This window comes from Arvicola amphibius, chromosome 7 (genome assembly GCF_903992535.2).
Source record: "Arvicola amphibius chromosome 7, mArvAmp1.2, whole genome shotgun sequence".
NCBI classification, from domain to species: Eukaryota; Metazoa; Chordata; class Mammalia; order Rodentia; family Cricetidae; genus Arvicola; species Arvicola amphibius.
In genome coordinates, this window is record NC_052053.1 from 31,918,998 (window position 1) to 31,936,078 (window position 17,081).

Consider the following 17,081-nt stretch of genomic DNA (forward strand, 5'->3'; position numbering starts at 1 on the left):
GACCAGAGAGTTCTGAAGTCTCAAGGTTGTTGACAGAAGGTGTCAACAAGAATGTCCAGACCTTGTATTTCAGAAACAGAGAAGTAGATATGTTTCTACTCCAAACAAAAGTCTAAGGATCTAAGTTCCTTCTCCTTTAAGGGGATAACAATAGATTCCACTCAGGGAGTGGTTTACGTACGGAACATTTTGGTCTAGGGTGTGAGCATTACTTGTCTTGTTCTAGTAACAAAATGTTTACTTAAGAATATAACCCTCAACTTTCACTTGGTATGTTCATTTCCTTGTATATGTTAATGCAGATTTTTTAAAAAATCTTTTTGGTGTAAGGGGAATTTTAAGCAATTGGAAATTAAACACGCGGAATTTCAGCAGTCACTGAAACTCCCGGTACTCTCCTGTGTTTCTGTTTTATTGTTTTATTCATGTCCTTGTATTATTTACTTATTTTTCTGATCCCCAGCCCCCACCCTGGCAAAAGTTATGTTTGTCGAGGGTGATCCCTGACAGTTACCTCACTCAGGATGTTTTTTCTAGAAAAATATGTAGTGCTTCAGGAATTCCCATGTCACCCTTGCACAGAGGCCACGCTAATCTTCTCTGTGTCATTCCAGTTCTAGCGTGTGTGCTATGGAAGTGAGCACGTGGTGACTTATTATTACTTATGAATGCCTGGACTTGGCTTGGCTTGTTTCTAGCCAGCTTTTCTAACTTAAATTATCCTGTTTCTCTTTAACTATGTTTTGCCTCTAGGTTCTCCCTGCCTGGATTCTTTGTAGTTTTGGAGCCTGTCCTGAAACTCACATGGTAGACCAGGCTGCCTCTGCCCCCCCAAAGCTGGGATTAAAGGTGTGTGCCACCACTGTCTGGCACCTCTGGGCATTTTGCTTTTCTTTATTCTATTTATCTTTCTTTCTTACTCCATGGCTGACTGTGCAGCTGGGTGGCTGGCCTGTGTCATCCTCCTCTCCTTCCCCTTTTCTTGCTCCTTGCTCTTCTCTTGAGCCTAGATTTTTCTTCCTATTTATTCTCGCTGCCTTCGTAGCCCCACCTATCCCTCTCTCTTGCCTAGCTATTGGCTGTTCCGTTCTTTATTAGACCAGCCAGGTGTTCTAGGCAGGAAAAGTAGCAGCTTTACAGCTTTATGTAAATACAACATAAAAGAATGCAACATGTCTTTGCATCATGAAACAAATACTCCACAGCATAAGCGAATGTAACCAATCTTAAAACATTCGACAGCACAAATCCTGTTACTTTTGGGCTGGATCAGACTGGAAAATAAGCTTATTTTTTTGGAATAAAAGCACCAGGTCACCAGCTTGTCCTGGTGAAGGAATTTTCCTACTTCCTGGTTGCTAGAGCCAGATTCAAATAAGAGGGACCATGAGGACTCTCGCCAGAGTGGAGGCAAGAAGCACACAATCATTTTGTCTTTATCTGAATAATGGAACAGGGATTCCATGCTGGCTAGCTTGCCTGCTTAATGCTGAATGTTCTATGGTGCCACAATATTATCATAAATGTCTAAATTCTGGGCATCGTTGGGTCTGTGATTCTCCCACACAGCAGCATTCATAGCAAAGATCATTTCCATGAAAAAGCAAAATCTTCTTCAACACTTGACCACCCCTTGCCACCCTGGCGGTTGCAACATTCTGCACATCCAATTGCGTGCGTCTTTTCTCCTGTTGCTTCAGATGCCCCTCTAAAGACTTTCCGTTGGGCCGCAGAATGACTGGATTTGTATGACCCAGGTTTGAGCTTCATAGAGTTGGTAGCAACATCATGAATGCCTCTTGGGTTCAGCACCTGAGACGCAAGAGCCTCCTGCTCCTCTCCCCTCCCCTTCCCTTCCCTCCCCTTCCCTCCCCTCCCCTCTCCTCCACTCCCCTCTCTTCCCCTCCCCTCTCCTCTCACCTCCACTCCCCTCTCCTCTCCCTTCCACTCTCCTCTCCCCTCCTCTCCCCCCTCTTTTCCCCTTTCCTCCTCCCTTCCCCTCTTTTCCTCCCCTTTTCCCCCATCCTTTCCCCTTCCCTCCCCTTTTCCTTCCTCTACCCTCCCCTCCCCCTTTTTCCTCTCCTTCCCTCTCCTCTCCTCTCTTCTCTTTCCCTCCCTTCTCCTCTCCTCATCCCTTCTCACATCCTTTTGCCTTTTAGGAACTGCATACGTGAAGGTCAGGGTGGCTCAAGGCAGCTTGTTTGCTGATTTGCCCTACCTCTCTGATACTAAGAAAGGGCTCACTGCCTCAAGCCTTCAACACTGGGTTTTTCCAAACAGGACAAGCTTTATTGAAGGAAGGACAGCCAACACCACAGGCTGCTCAAATCTTTGTCCCTATTTGTCCAGGTACAAGAATTTGAGAGGCCCCTTTGATAGGGGCCTGGGAGAAGGATAGTGACTGGCTGTGTGTGGATGTCTTGGTGTTATAAGCTGGTCCAGATGAAACTCAGAACATTCTGATCTCTCCTGTAGCTGTGGCTGACTCCCTTGCTTCTGCTCAGCAGAGTTCTTATGCTTTCCTCTGTCTCAGTGCCATTTATTTGATTTAGTTTTGTATAGCTGAGGATAAAGCCTAGGTTCTTGTACACTCTGGGTGAGTGCTCTACCACTGAGCTACACCCGAGCCCTCAAGGCTGTTTTCAGTCAAGACCTAAGATTCTGTGCCTGTGTCAAAGACAAGAACATTTTATGATTGCAGACCGAGCTCTATCGTGGCTGGCTTTTCACACCCGGGGAGGGGTCGCTTCTTCACTGCCATAGAAACCCTTGGATTCGGGATTCCCCCCAAAGAAATCATTTCCAGCATGTGGAACAAGCCTGGCCCGAGGCTCCCTTATAGCCATTCCAGATGCCACGTCTGCAACTTGGGCCACCAGGAGTTTCCCTGAAGTCTCCTGCTGGCGGCAGAGTCGGATGTGATCATCCTACCCTCAGCAGCTGGATGAGCCAAGCTGGCAGGATGTTCAGGGGTTCGGGTCCGCCTCCTCCGCTAAGCCTGAGCTGAGTGCTAGGCCCTTGTCTTTTCACCTCCAGGTCCTGCCGCCACCCCTGCAGGAGATACCCAGCTCCCTGTGCGCCTCCCTGCCTCTCCTGAGGCCAGCAGGACCCACAGCTGCCTTTCCTCACCCCTCCTACACACAGCTCATCTCAGCAGCATGACAGAAACTGAGTGGGCCCTTGGCATTAGACAGTTGCAGGTTCAAATCCTGCCTCCCACACTTGGTTGCTCAGTTAATGTTTGGCAGGTTATTGGCAGTGACCCGCCACAAGCCTGTTCCTTCCTTTGGAGGTGTGAGGCTGGGGCCCTGGACTATGGGTCTGGGCTTCATGCCAGCCCTGCCACTCCCTCCCTCCTGCACTATGGGAAGTCACATAGGGTCCCCTCAGTGTAATAACAGTTTCTGCTGCCAGGATTGGTCATGGACTCAAATGAGTTGACACGTGCAAGCATTCAGCTCAGCTCCTGCTCTTTGCGACCCTGACATGAGCGTGTCATTACGACGCCGAGAGTGCCCACGGAGCCTGGCACGCAATCGGCACTAAACAAATATTGGTTTAGTGAACACAGGAGCTGGGCTGGAGGCGAAGCCCTTGCCTGGCTCTTCGGTGTCACTCTGTGTTTGCCAAGGGGACAGCCACAGTGAGACTGTAAAGTCCACACACCTGGCTTTTTAGAGTCCAGGAAGCCAATGGGAAGTGAGAGTCTGATCTTATGGGAGATAGGGTCTTCTTTACTTTGCTTCGGCTGTTTTCTGAGCAAGGGTATTGCCATCGGCACACTGCTGCCTGAGCCTGGGTGTTAGCAGGACATAGTCCCTGGGGAGAAGCCAGTGGACAGTGGGCTCTTGATCTCAGGCTAGGCCTATTGCCTAGTGCCCAGGAACCACCTCCCACTGATATTTGTCTCTGACATTCTCCCATCTCATTGCAACCTCCAAGCAGGGAGCAGCAGCTAGGAAATCTGCCTCAGGCAGGACTTCCAGAGGTCACCGAGGGAGAGGACGGAAGAGGGCTGACACCAAGAACACATGTAGATTGACAGTCCAGATGCACACAGACATCCATGTACCCATATGCACACAGACACATTAGAAACACATGGACACAGGTGTAGCACTCACCACAACCGGCTTCATTCTATGCACTACCACACAGTTCCCAAGCTTCGGGCAAGGGGCTGGAGGTTGAAACACACACAGACAGAGACACAGACCTCTAGTCACTGGTAAGAAGCCCCTTATTCAATAGCACCACGGAGGCTTATATACCCAACACAGTCAAGTGGGCCAACAGGTGAAAACCTCATCCTCTGATCCTCAAGGCCAAGGCAACACGTGCTCGTGAAGCAGAGCTGGTAAACAACTTTGACACAGCTTTCAGTAACTCAAATCAGTAGGAAAGTGAAGATCTCTAGCAGGGAAGAGCAGCTGAAGGCCAGAACTCCAAATGGTCCCAACACACAGGGATACATTCTTGCATACACACTGAGACACCTAGTAGCCGACATACAAAGGATACACCAGGGGTTCGAGCTTCCTGTAGTCCTTCAGGGGCAGTCAGTGCATGTCAGACTGCCTGGGATGGGCAGTTGGTGTCAGATACTGGGTTTTCAGCCTCACCCCAGGGATTCTGGGAAATCTGCACTTCCCATGAACTCCTTAGACAGCACTAAGGGATGATCCCTGAATCATAATTTGGGAGACATTTCTTTAATGTCCATTATTAAAATGATGACTTTGGATAGATGAACAGAGGAACTGAAGTGACAATTCTTGTCCCCCAAGGCCTGTCTCCACCCTTAGCTAGAACAACAGTGAGACGTGCCGGGAAGGATGAAGACGTGGGCCCGGTTTAGCAGGGATGGCTGTGGACATTAAGAACCGACCTTCCTCTCTCTCTAGCCCCTCCTCTTCCTCCTGAACCCCGTGGGCAGCAGTACACAGGTGACACCTTAGCCAGCAAACTTCCTTACAGTGTCCAGGCTAGGGCCACACCTACAGGCTTCTTCCCCCTCATTCGCCAGGCTCTGTAGCTCCCCACAGTCCCCAAATATTCTCTTCCTTTCTCACCCCACCCCTAGACCACCAAACCTGTCCCACACACCATCTTCTGCCCTAGGAGAGGAGGCTGTTAGCAGATACTCCCTGGCCTGACTGTCCTCCTGGGGACAAAGGCCAGTTAGGCAAAGCAGCAGGCTCACTACCTGGAGACCTTAGGCCTAACCCTGGGTGTCATTCTTAATACAATGCCCTAGGCAGTGCAGATGTAGGTGTCAGAGGGAAGAGGTCAGCAAAGGCAGTGACCGGATGTGTGTGTGTGTGTGTGTGTGTGTGTGCAGTTCCAACACCCACACTCAAGCTCACACCGTCTGCTGAGTGCAGGTATGTGTAACTTCGTGGTTTGAGTGTAAAATACTAGATTCCCTCCTACTCTGTGGAGTATTCCTCAGTCATTCCCTTCCTTTCTTCCTTCCTCCTTCTCTTTCAAACGAGTAGCCATACCTTTTGTTTGGTGGGGGAACAGAGAAGGAGACAGACAGGAGAAAGAAATGTCTCTAAGACAGAGGGGCCACATGACAAGCCAAGGGAGGTGTGAATCCCACGATTCACTGTCTCCCTCAGTGCCCCTGGGTGGGCAGAACCCCCACAGGCTGCCACACCCATGTAGGGCAAGTATGTTTTTGTGGGAAACCCTGAGGACAGGAACACAGGGAGCCTGGCAGTGCCCTGTGCCACACAAGGTGCTGGGACCATCAAGTCTGGACAAAGATGGGGTTGAACTTTCCACTAGTCAAGCAGGATTGGGGCCACAGGAAATCTTGAAGTTTGTGTTAAGAGAATAACAGAAGCCTGGCAGTGGTGGCTCAGATCTTTAATCCCAGTGCTCGGGAGGCAGAGGCAAGAGGATCTCTGTGAGTTCGAGGCCGGCCTGGTCTATAAGAGCTAGTTCCAGGACAGGCTCCAAAGCTACAGAGAGATCCTGTCTTGAAAAAAACAATAAATAAATAAATAAATAAAAATAAAAAGAGAATAACAGAATGTTGTTTCTACTACTCTGGGGTTTGTGGTCTGACGTTTTTTCTTCTGATTTTAGCAGTTTATGTCTTCAGATGTTTTTGTTTTGAAGTTGTGCAGTATTTGTGTGTGTTTGTGTATATGCACAGATACCTCTTTTAGGTAAACACATTTATTAGCAAATTGTGGAAAGGCAGACAAGGGTACCAGTGTGCATGTACATGTGTGGGCACATCCCTTCGGCTCAGTGCTCCCCACTCCTGCCCTCTCTCCCCTGCCTCTCAATTCAGTCTTGAAACAGTGGGTAGAATCAGGTCATGAATTGGCTAAGCTCGGCTGTCCACTTGACTGGGTCTGGAGTCAACTAAAATGTGAGCACCGGGTCCACCTGTGAGGGCAATTCTCGATTAGATGGTTTGAAGCAGGAAGACACACCTTAAATGTGGGTGGCACCTTCTGATGCAAATCCAAAGCAATGGACGTAGAAGAAAGAAACCTTCCCTTTTGACTGCTTACCCCCATGCTCGCTGGCAAGTTCATCCGCCCCGTTTCTGTGGTATTGCACAGCGGCTATTAGAAGAGTGTCTTTAGGCTTCCAACACAGACTGAAGACCAGAGCTCCCCAGGAATCCTCCAGGCATTTAGTGGGACTGTTGAGACAGCCAGACCCACGAACTGAGCAATCAAGTTTTTGTCCTCTCCAGTGTGAATAATCATTATTGGACTACCCAGACCCCACCTTGGAAGCCAGTTTAATAAATACCACATATATGTATATGTGTATGTGTGTGTGTGTGTGTGTGTGTGTGTGTGTGTGTGTGTGTGTAGTAGGGAGGGGGCTTCTTGTTTGTCCTGGTTGCCCAGAACTGTAATAATCACACAGAAACAATGTTAATTAAATCACTGCTTGGCCTATTAGCTCTAGCTTCTTATTGGCTAATTCTTACATCTTAATTTAACCCATCCCCATTAATCTGTGTATCGCCACATGGCTGTGGCTTACTGGGTAAAGTTCTGTCTAGCTCTAGCGGGGCTACACGGCTTCTTTCTGATTCTATCTCTTTCTTTCCAGCATTCAGTTTAGTTTTCCCTGCCTACCTAAGTTCTGTCCTATCAACAGGCCAAAGCAGTTTCTTTAGTCATTAACCAATAAAAGCAACACATAGACCTCCCACATCGTGTGTGTGTGTGTGTGTGTGTGTGTGTAGATATATTCATTCTATTCGTTCTGCTCCTCTAGAGAATACTGATATTAGTCTCCACTCTAGAAGAGTGGAAACTCTGCCCCCGCCTCTTCCCATCTTCCAGGTGTAGTTGCTCACCTCTGCCTCTGGGTGCTTTCTGCTGTGGTGTAGGTTGTGAGGTTGTATTCTCAACACCAGGTCTCAAGGCTGGTGTCCATGCTGCCTTTCCTCTTAGTGCCTGGGATTAAGCAGAGACTCAAGGCAGAGGTCCTTATGCTTCTTTAGAAACAGTTTAAGTAAGCAACAACAGAAAGAAAACAATCTGAAAAGCAGGGATTTTTATCTTCTCAAAATGAGCATATTTACAAGACTCCTGTAAATTATTGCTGTAATTCTTGATTTCATTCGTTTGATTAAAGTCTACATAAGAGTCAAAGTCAGGTCCAAAGGCAATTCCATTTCCCCCATTCTAGTGGTGAGACAAAAGCCAGCATTCCTAAGGAGCTTGTGAAGCCAGTTCCTTCTAAAAGGAGCCTTTACCTTTCTCACAGGCAAAAGGGACAAATGGTTCTCCTTGGTGCCTGTTAGTGTATCAGAGTGCAAATGTTATGCCCAGATCATGGAATCCCCCCCCCCCCCCAGAACCAACTAGGAGACTGAGTCCTGTATGTAAAAGCAAAGAGTCTTTATTCTTGCACAAATTTGCAAACTTGGTCTCTTCATGTGTCCAATGTATTGGAGCGATTGGAGAGCCCCAACTCAGTTAGGGTTGGGTTTTTATAGTAGCAAAGGTGGGGGGTGAGGGATTTAGGACCCCTAATAGCCTGACATTTGTCTAGGGGTGTCCTGATGAAAAGCCGTGGGTGTGTGCTGGCAGGTGATCCCGTCTACAAAGGTTGGAATGTTAGGTATTTCCTTTGGATGGTCTGTTCTTGGCTGGTGCCTGGGTAGCTTCAGTTTGTGGTCTTTATCCGGATCAGGTATTACCTCAGGGCGAACTCCTGAGACTCAGGCTTCTATTGAGCTTGTCCTGGCTGGGTCCTACAAGTGCTGGCCTCCAGGCTCCCTCAGTATCACAAGTGCCTAAATCTTCTCATCCATCTCCTCCCTTATCGTAAGCTCCTTCTAGTCCCAGGCCTTCCATTCCTCAGTTACTCTCTTTCCCTTTAACCCTGCTATTCCTGGTGTGTTTACTCTTGCTCTGTGTCTTCCTTTCTCTAGCTCCCTCCCCTCCCTCTGCTCTCCTGCACTCTCCCTCTTTCTATGTTCCCCCTCTCTTTTCCCCTCCCCCACTGCTCAGCTCTACTTCCTTAACATCCAGATCCAGTCTCCTGGCCTTGTTCAGTCCACTTTATCTCTCCCTGCATCTGGATTTACAGATGTTATGTAATGTAGTTATGGCTGTTCTCTCGCTCATAACTACAATAAAAACCTCCCCTTTAGACATGCCAAGGAGCTGACATGCTGTCAACTTATACATCTGGTCCTAAAACCCCAGGAAGGGCCATAAACGGACTCCTTTTTAAGGGACACAGACTCTCCTAATGGAACCAAGCTGCTGATTCAAGGCTCTCTTGAGATTCGGATTATTTGTTTCTGCTGGCTTCTGTTGCCCACCTTATTCAACCCCAAATTTTAGAGTCCACCTCTTTAGCCACTTTTCTTTTCATCTTCTCTCTCCTGGAACTCAAATGTCCCTTTGGGGCTACCTGCTCTGTCTCTCTCCACTCCCAGAGCTATTATTGCCGAAGTTGTCAGTCTTTGGCTATCACACAGGACAGCATTAAATCTTCAGGTGTTACACTGGGCAGCATAAACCTTTGGTCACCAGACCCATGATGTCTGAGAGGTTTTTCCAAAGAGGAGAAACTTGGGAAAACTGACCTGTTTTGGAGAAGCAGAGTAGGGAAGTCAACCTAACAGTATCCAAAGTTTTGGCAGTGCCCTGGCAGTGGCTGAGACATGGGGCAGTTTTTGTACAGTGGTCAGCATTTTCACAATCCAAGTGGAGTCTGTGGTTATCCATCTTTAGGTAGCCTCAGCTGCTGGTGACAGAAACTGGCATTTTTGTCTAACAGGGAAAGCCTTTTTCATTAAACACCTTAAACGCCATATTCAGCAGATCTCTGAGTAGTCGGATGGCCACCATCTCACCTTTATGTAAGTTCAGCAGTCATTTCTCTGTGAGTGCCATATGTCCAGTTCATACAGCATAACATCAAGCAGTCCAGACAAGAGCAGTTTCTGCCCAAATGGCTAGCAAACTCCATATAGAGCCTCTTCAGTGCCCATCGTCCTCTTGAAGTTATTGGTGCTGCCAGAAGTAGATGTGTCTCACATAAAAAGTCCTAACTTCTTTTTTTTTAAGATTTATTTATATATTTATTATGTATACAACATTCTGCCTCCATGTACGCCTGCACGCCAGAAGAGGGCACTAGATCTCATTACGGATGGTTGTGAGCCATCATGTGGTTGCTGGGAATTGAACTCAGGACCTCTGGAAGAACAGTCAGTGCTCTTAACCTCTGAGCCATCTCTCCAGCCCCAAGTCCTAACTTCTTAAAACACATTAAATACTATATTCTGAAGGTCTCTGAAAGATTTGAAGAATACCTCACTAACTAAAATGTATCTCTATATATCTAGAAAACTTAACTAATATGACTACAAGCTTGACTATTACAGATGATTATCTATTAACCTATATTTAATTGTACATTAATTTTTAAATGAAGTGCACAATCACAATACCTTAATCAAGAGCAGAAATATACATATACAAAATTGACCTTAAATTTGTATCAATAAACCAGGATCCATACCAATGCAAATCTCTATAGCCTATCCCTTTTTAAATGTAAACAAACATTTATAAACAATATTTGGGAATTTGGGCGTAGCTCTCTCCAAACTACTTCCTGCTGTTTATTGAGCAAATGAATTTTTGGGGTATTCACGGAAACCTTCTAGGTGATCTTGCTCCATCAAACCACATTAGTGTGGAATTAATTCACAGACTCTCATCTTCTTTGGAAACGAAAGAAGAACCTCTTGTCCAAAGCAACAAATCCTTAGACCCAAATTCGGAAGTCAAGATACCTTTAATGTTTAGCAGCCCATACAATGAAATGTCTCTTGGTACTTAGCTCATTCACGGTCAAAAAAATTCAAAGAAAATCAATAATATATATTATCCAGACTCTTTGTGTATTTTCCATCTTTATGTGGCTTATTTTTCTTTATTTCTTTAATCTTTGACTGTCTGTACCCTGTCTCTTTAAAGACTTTACCTTTACTTAAAACCATTTACTTCTTTTTATAACTGTCTATATTCTTTTTCTTTTCTCTCCCAAGCCTATGTACATTTATCCATCACTGTGACCCATTTAGACATCTTTCCCATTTGAATTTGTCTTTATTGTATATCTGTAATTCTTTTCTGACCAGGACTGCTTCTTGAAATGTTAATCAGCTAAGCCTCATTAGTAAGACTAAGGCTGCTTTGCCTTTTGGCTCTGCCCAGTCCAGCGTGGTGGGGTGGAGGTCTGTTTAGCGTGAGCCACAGTTATAGCCCCATTTTCAGGCACACAGTGGGTCTATGTTGCCCCATTCTCAGGCACACAGTGGGTCTATGTTGCCATTAAGCAGTCTGTTCACAAACCCGATTTAAATGCTCCATAGCCGGATTTCCCAAAAAGAGTTAGAGCTTGTGCCGGGATTAAAAAGTAAGCTTAAAATAGTAAATTCTTTTCTTTTTAATGAAAGAAGATTCAAATAACTATAAAGAAAATCTCAGAGGAATGCAAAGGAGTCATTTTAAAATATAGAAAGATACTGAGGACCACTGATACCTCCTGTTCATGGGTTCCGATTCTACCATCACATCTGTTTCTCTTCTGCAACAGGTTTCCCTATGCATCCCAGCCTTGTCTGGAACTTGCTATTCTCCTGTGTCAGCCTTTCTAATACAGATGTGTGTTGCCAGGATTGGCTTATAGAACGGTAACACAAGGAGACACACACAGCTCCTGCGCTTACACCATCAGTCTGTGCTACCACTTCTCATCTCTGCCTTTCCCAGGAGGAGCCTGCTCTCCCATATACCACATCAGAACAATCCTTCCAAATGGCTCTGCCTTCTCTCTACCTCTTAGCCCTCTGTGCTCGACTGTCCCCTCCAGCCACACATACACAAGTACTTCCGCGCATTTCTATTTATCTTCTGGAAATTCTTCACAGAAACCGCCCTCAGCCCTTTACCCACTTGAGCTCCTTGACCCAGCGAGGCACCCAGTGTACCAGTTCCGCCATTTCTGGTGCTGCCTGACAGCCAGCCTGAGGTTCCCTCACCAAACTCCTCAGATTTCCCACTTGGGAACTGCAGCTGACTGTGAGTGCCTACAAGACAAAGACAGCATCCTTCAAAGGGACCAGAAAGGGCTGTTCAAGTGTTATCGACAACAACTGAACCATGGGATGCATATTTCCACCCGGCGAAGGTCCCTTTGAGGTTATGACCATGTAACTAACTTTCAAAATAGGAGAAGGGGTCAGAAGTCTGTCCCCTCTGGCGCTGTGCATGTTCATTTCTGAAGGAGAAACACAGTCACTTTTAGAATACAACAATGGTAGACACAGGAAGCTACAAAACCACACGGTGAAGCCAGAACTTTCTGAGCTTGATAGAGGGAATCAGAGCATTTTATAGAAAACAATCAACACTTAGTGTTTCGAGGCTGTTGTTTCCCCTGAGAGCTGAGACCTCAGACCAGGAATCTGTAGTAAGTAGTGGCAGGTGCCAAGAGTCAATAACAGGAAGCCCAGAGGTGATTTAGAGTGGCCCAGAGCTATGCCTTCAATGAAACAGGTAAGGTTGCTGCCCCTGCCCGTGGGGGTGGAGCCGGAGATAATTCAGAAGGCTCCTTGTCAAACCCAGAGAATATCTTCGTGGTTCTCGCCACAGAGCTGGTTTAGTTTCAAGGACTTGGCCTTGATTTCATAGACTTAATTGAGGAGTTCTTTGTCTTTGTTATGTTTTTCACATAGGGTCTCTGTAGCCAAGACTGGTACTGAAATAACACACACCTGCCTTAGCTTTCCAAGTTCTCAGATTATAGTTGTGTGCCACCATGCCTGACTGAGGGATTTGACTGAGACTCACTTTCCTATTCCTGGTATCCAGAGTGGGCAAAAGAAGGTGAAGAAGCTCTTAAGATCAAATTTAGTTCTATTGAAGCTCACTTGTGTGTGTCTGTGGTACGAGGCACAGGCATTCAGGAACACATATTGGATGGAGGCTTGTTCTTCCTGGAGCAGAGCTGTCCTAATGCCAGTTGCTGAGAAGGATGAAGACGCTTTGGCTGGTATTGAAACGGTTAATGGATTTGCTCACTTTGTCCTGCCCGTGAACTGCTTGTTGGAGTGCGTGATTTAAGAACCCAGAAGTCAGGTCCATCTCTATCCTCATGAACTGAGCCTTGGTATAAAACATAGCCTCGAAACTAGCCATAACAAGAAATTCAATTACAGAAAATCCATGGTAATTCCCCCCGCCCCCCAATTTCACCTTCAGGGAAAGTTCATGCGGCTCACACAGCACAAGGGTATCTTGTAAATCTCTTGGCAGAAATCAACCTTTTAAAGGTCTGAAGTCTCTCTCCTCCTGATCCCTGATGGAGGTGTGTAGTGGGAGAGGGGGGTCTGTGAAGGGTTCTACCTCCTGCTTCCTCTTCCCTACACTCAATGAACCTTGTTCCAGGAAACTCCCTTCTCCCTGGCAAGCTGACTATGGTGGCCCTTTTTTACCCTGTGCGGAGGTCAGTTTTCTGTCACTGTAGCAGTGAAAAGAGTAGTTTTGGCTTATTGGAGGTTTCAGTTCACGGTCATTGGCCCTGCTGCTTGTGGCTCTGTGCTGAGACTGCACTTCTCAGGGGAGCAGGCAGTACAGGCACTCATTACACATTTAGGGAATGAGAGAGAAAAAGAGGGAGCCCCCAAAACCCCCTTGGGCGGCACACCTCCAGTGATCTAAGAACTTCGAACTAGGTCCGTCTCCAATTCCCGCTCACCTCCCAATAACATCATCCTGAACATCCATTTGCTAATGTATGGGTTGCTGGAATAGGGGCAAGGGTGGTCCTTCAAACCCAAGCTATAGTACCTCATAAAGTGGTCATCACGGAGGCTTTCCTTCAAAGACAATTCCTCCATCTAACTTAACAGCTACTGACAAAGATATTTTTCTATATTATGAGCTGTATAAACACTTTTGTGTGTGTGTGTGTATGTGAGGTTGTATATGTTATATACGTAAGCTATTAACTGTGAGAAATACATTTCAGATACCTTATAAATCTATAAAATAGGCTAATGAAATGTTATAGTTTGGGCTTTGTGGGTGGGTACCTGCACTCCAGTTTCTCCAGGCTCCCATCTACTACTTTCTACCGGGGTGACATGGGCTAATTGCCTAAAATATTTAGATTCCTGAAGTAAAAGAAACTAGTTGAGTTCCACCCACTGGAGAGAATGTTAAGAATTATTATTTTTTTTTAATCTCAGCAATACTTGTCAGCAAAAAGGATGTTTCATAGTGACTTACTTTGTGAAAAACTTCTGTGGAAGTAAGAAATGAGTCTCAAGGTTTTTGTGACTGTCACGAGATGGAATTACATTCTCTTCAAGCTTATGGGAGGGTTGTGGGACCTCGCTTCTCACCACAGGAATTTGGCAGAAACAGTGCCATGGCATCTGAGGCTAGGCCAGACTAACACTACCCTACACGACTTCTGTCTTCAGGGCACTTGTCCTTAGAACCCAGACACCTTGCTGAGAGGAAGTCGGTAGCACAGAGGCCATGTGAAAGCTGTATGGTTTTCCATCTTCCCTTTTTTTCCCTTCCTTCCTTCCTCCCATCCTTCCTCCCTGACTCCCCCCCCTTTCTCCCAAAAGAAGTCCCAGGCCTCTGGTAGCTCTCTGGTACACTGTGTGGGTGACTCTCCAGAGCAGGTGATGGCTTGGCAGTGACCTAAGATCCAGGGAGAGATATTTGGATAGATAGTTTGAGTTTATAGAAATATCTCAATGTTCTCAAACCAAACAGTCCATGCTGGTTATCAGATGTTGTTAGGAGTAGACCGCCAGTTCATTCCCAGCTGCTTTGACCAAAATAATCCCACAAAACTATATTATTTGCAATACTGTTTGACAGATAGCTTAAGCATATTTCTAGCTCACTCTTATATATGAAACTAGCCCATTTCTATTAATCTGTGTATCGTCATATGGCTGTGGTTTACCAGCTAGGTTTCAGATCATCTGTTCCAGGCAGTGGCTACATGGCGTCTCCTGACTGTCTTCTTTCTCCCAGCATTCAGTTTAGTTTTCCCTGCTTAGCTCTATTCTGCCCTGTGCAGGCCCGAAACAGCTTCTTTATTCATTAATCAATAAAAGCAGCACATATACAGAAGGGCCTCCCACACCAAGATGTTTCAGAAGTCTCTGCTTCCTTTTGCTAATCTATCACCATTTACTTAGGACGCCAATGAAGTGTAAGAAAAGCTGGGTCTCTCTTCCATGAGCTTTGATCATTAACATTCATTGCTGATAATACTCAGAGGAGTAACATGCTGTAACCTTGCTGCTTTGTAATCTTGGTGCTTTGACGAGGGCTCCTCAGAGTTGCATGCACACAGCCCCGGTACAATGAAGGAGGAGATGATGAGTCATTCTCAGCTTATCTCAGTGTTTCTTCATTTCTGAGTGCTCTTAAAATGGAACAGTAGGATATATAACACTATTTACACACACATAGTACACCTTTGATTTTATTTTTATTTTATTGACAGGAATTCCTGGTTTAAAAAAAAAAGGGTGGAAACCATTGCCTTAAGGAAAAGAAGGCTAGCCAGGCATGGTGACACACACCTGCTTTCCCGGCTGAATGAAGACAGGAAGATCTGGAATTCAGTCAGCCAGGGCTACATAGTAAGACAAAGAGGGGAAGAATAGCAGGGGAATTGTTTTACCCCGAGGCCCAAACCACACTTTCCATCTCTTTTTTTTCATAAAGAAGTCTGTGAGCTCCTGGTGGCAATATCTGGGCACGACCTTTGATTACACTCAAAGTGGCAATGCATGCTTCTGCCCCTTTCCCGGATGCCTCAGCTCCTTTGGGATCATGATCACTGGTCATCAGAAAGAGACAGAAAGCCAAGAGAAGGGAGGAGGGAGTTCCCAGCCTCCAGTGACTCCTGTCCAAAAGATGGCTCTCCCAGAGGGAGCCTATACATCCTTCTGTTCAGTCTCTGCGCGCTTGTTCCCCAGCTCCTGTGAAATGTTTTCTCTTCTTTGACAGATAAACCACAGCAGTAAGAATCAGCCTGCGATCACCAGCTCCTGTCTCCAAGTTAAGTTGAAATTTGAAGGAACTTACCTACTCAAAATAACCACTACGTGTTTGGAAGTGGGGGCAGAGCCTGAAAAGGGTCATGAGACATTTCTGCAGTCTCTCTTCATGGCAAGGAAAGCTACTGAAGATGAACTTGGAAAGGAAAACTGAGCCGAGAAGCCCTCCCAGCTGAGTTCCCCAGGAGCCTTCCCCATGCCCAGGCAGCTCCACTATCAGGAAACCTCACAGAGGCCTTGTCTAGGAGTCAATGTCCAATTCCACCTTTCCACCACTGGCGAGTATGTTTCTCCTTACAGCAAGGTGTGCCTACGACTTAACAGTGTGCAACAACCCGGGCATACTATTTAGATAGGTATTCCCAATTAAGAAATTATCTCTAAGAGCATTTACAGATGTGACCACTATACATGTCTTTTCTTCTCTTTTAAAAGCACTTCTCAGTCTATTATCTTTTTTCATTTTGTGCTAGTCTTTTGTGTACAGCTAATCCTAGGATAGTTATGAACCCACCCCAACCTATATCCTCCCAACTCTCATACTCAACCCTTCTAGAAACTTCTTAACCCTAGCTTGGTTATAATTCTGAGTATTCATGTTAAATAAGAGGATACATTTAACAACATGCAGTTAAAAGTGACCAGCAGGATCCATCAAAGTGGTCAACACCTGTATTTACGCTACTTACTTGAGCCTGTATCATTCCTGTCTGCTTGTGGAAGGACCAGGAGCTTAGCTTCTATAGTAAAGTGGATATAACTAAGTATTGCATATACAACTATCTTAAATAATAACTAAGCTTACATAGCGCTTGTATGGAGTTTTATCACTCCAACAGTTATGAGGTAGCTTTTCAGTTCATTTTCCAGATGCTAAGACTAGGGAATGGAGAGCTTATACCCTAGGATCTTCCTGGTGATGCATCTTCTAATACAGAACCATACAGTGTCAAGAACTGAGACCTCACATTTCAGTCTCTCGAGGCAAATATGTCCTCACCTGTCCTAAGTTCCGTACCGCTGGCTGTTTACATGTTTGCAGTCTGGCTACTTATCTGTAGAGCTGTCCTCAATTTTATTGTAAGGCAGAGGCTAAGAAATGCTCAAATTTTATCCAATTCTAATTCTATTCTGGTTACTATAGCCAATGTATGTAACTTCTTGAAGAAACTAACCTCTAGAGTACTTTGTTGGGAAATCGTTTTATTGGCCCATTTCTGCTGTGGCACCATGAGTAGCAGAATTCATCCAGGAAAACCCACAGCTAAGTCAGTCCAGACATGTGGGACTGCAAAGAGGAGCCACAAAGGGCATCTCTGAGGATTCATTTTTGGTAGCATGACCCTGGACAGCAGAGCTCGTCTTCTGTTCGAGGCTTCCCAGGTACCCACAGAGTCTAACAGTGCCAGGGCCTGACAGTTCCTTCTGACGGGTCCCTTTGCTCTTCTGTATTTTTACACTGCCGTTTATC

The 17,081-nt window shown here is 45.9% G+C and overlaps 1 non-coding gene across 1 annotated transcript; it reads right to left on the bottom strand.

The window, feature by feature from the left end:
• Positions 1–537: 537 nt before the first annotated feature.
• Positions 538–644, bottom strand: LOC119820053. The gene has a single exon (XR_005286333.1). It is a non-coding gene; the product is annotated as a U6 spliceosomal RNA (small nuclear RNA).
• Between the last annotated feature and the right edge of the window lie 16,437 nt (positions 645–17,081).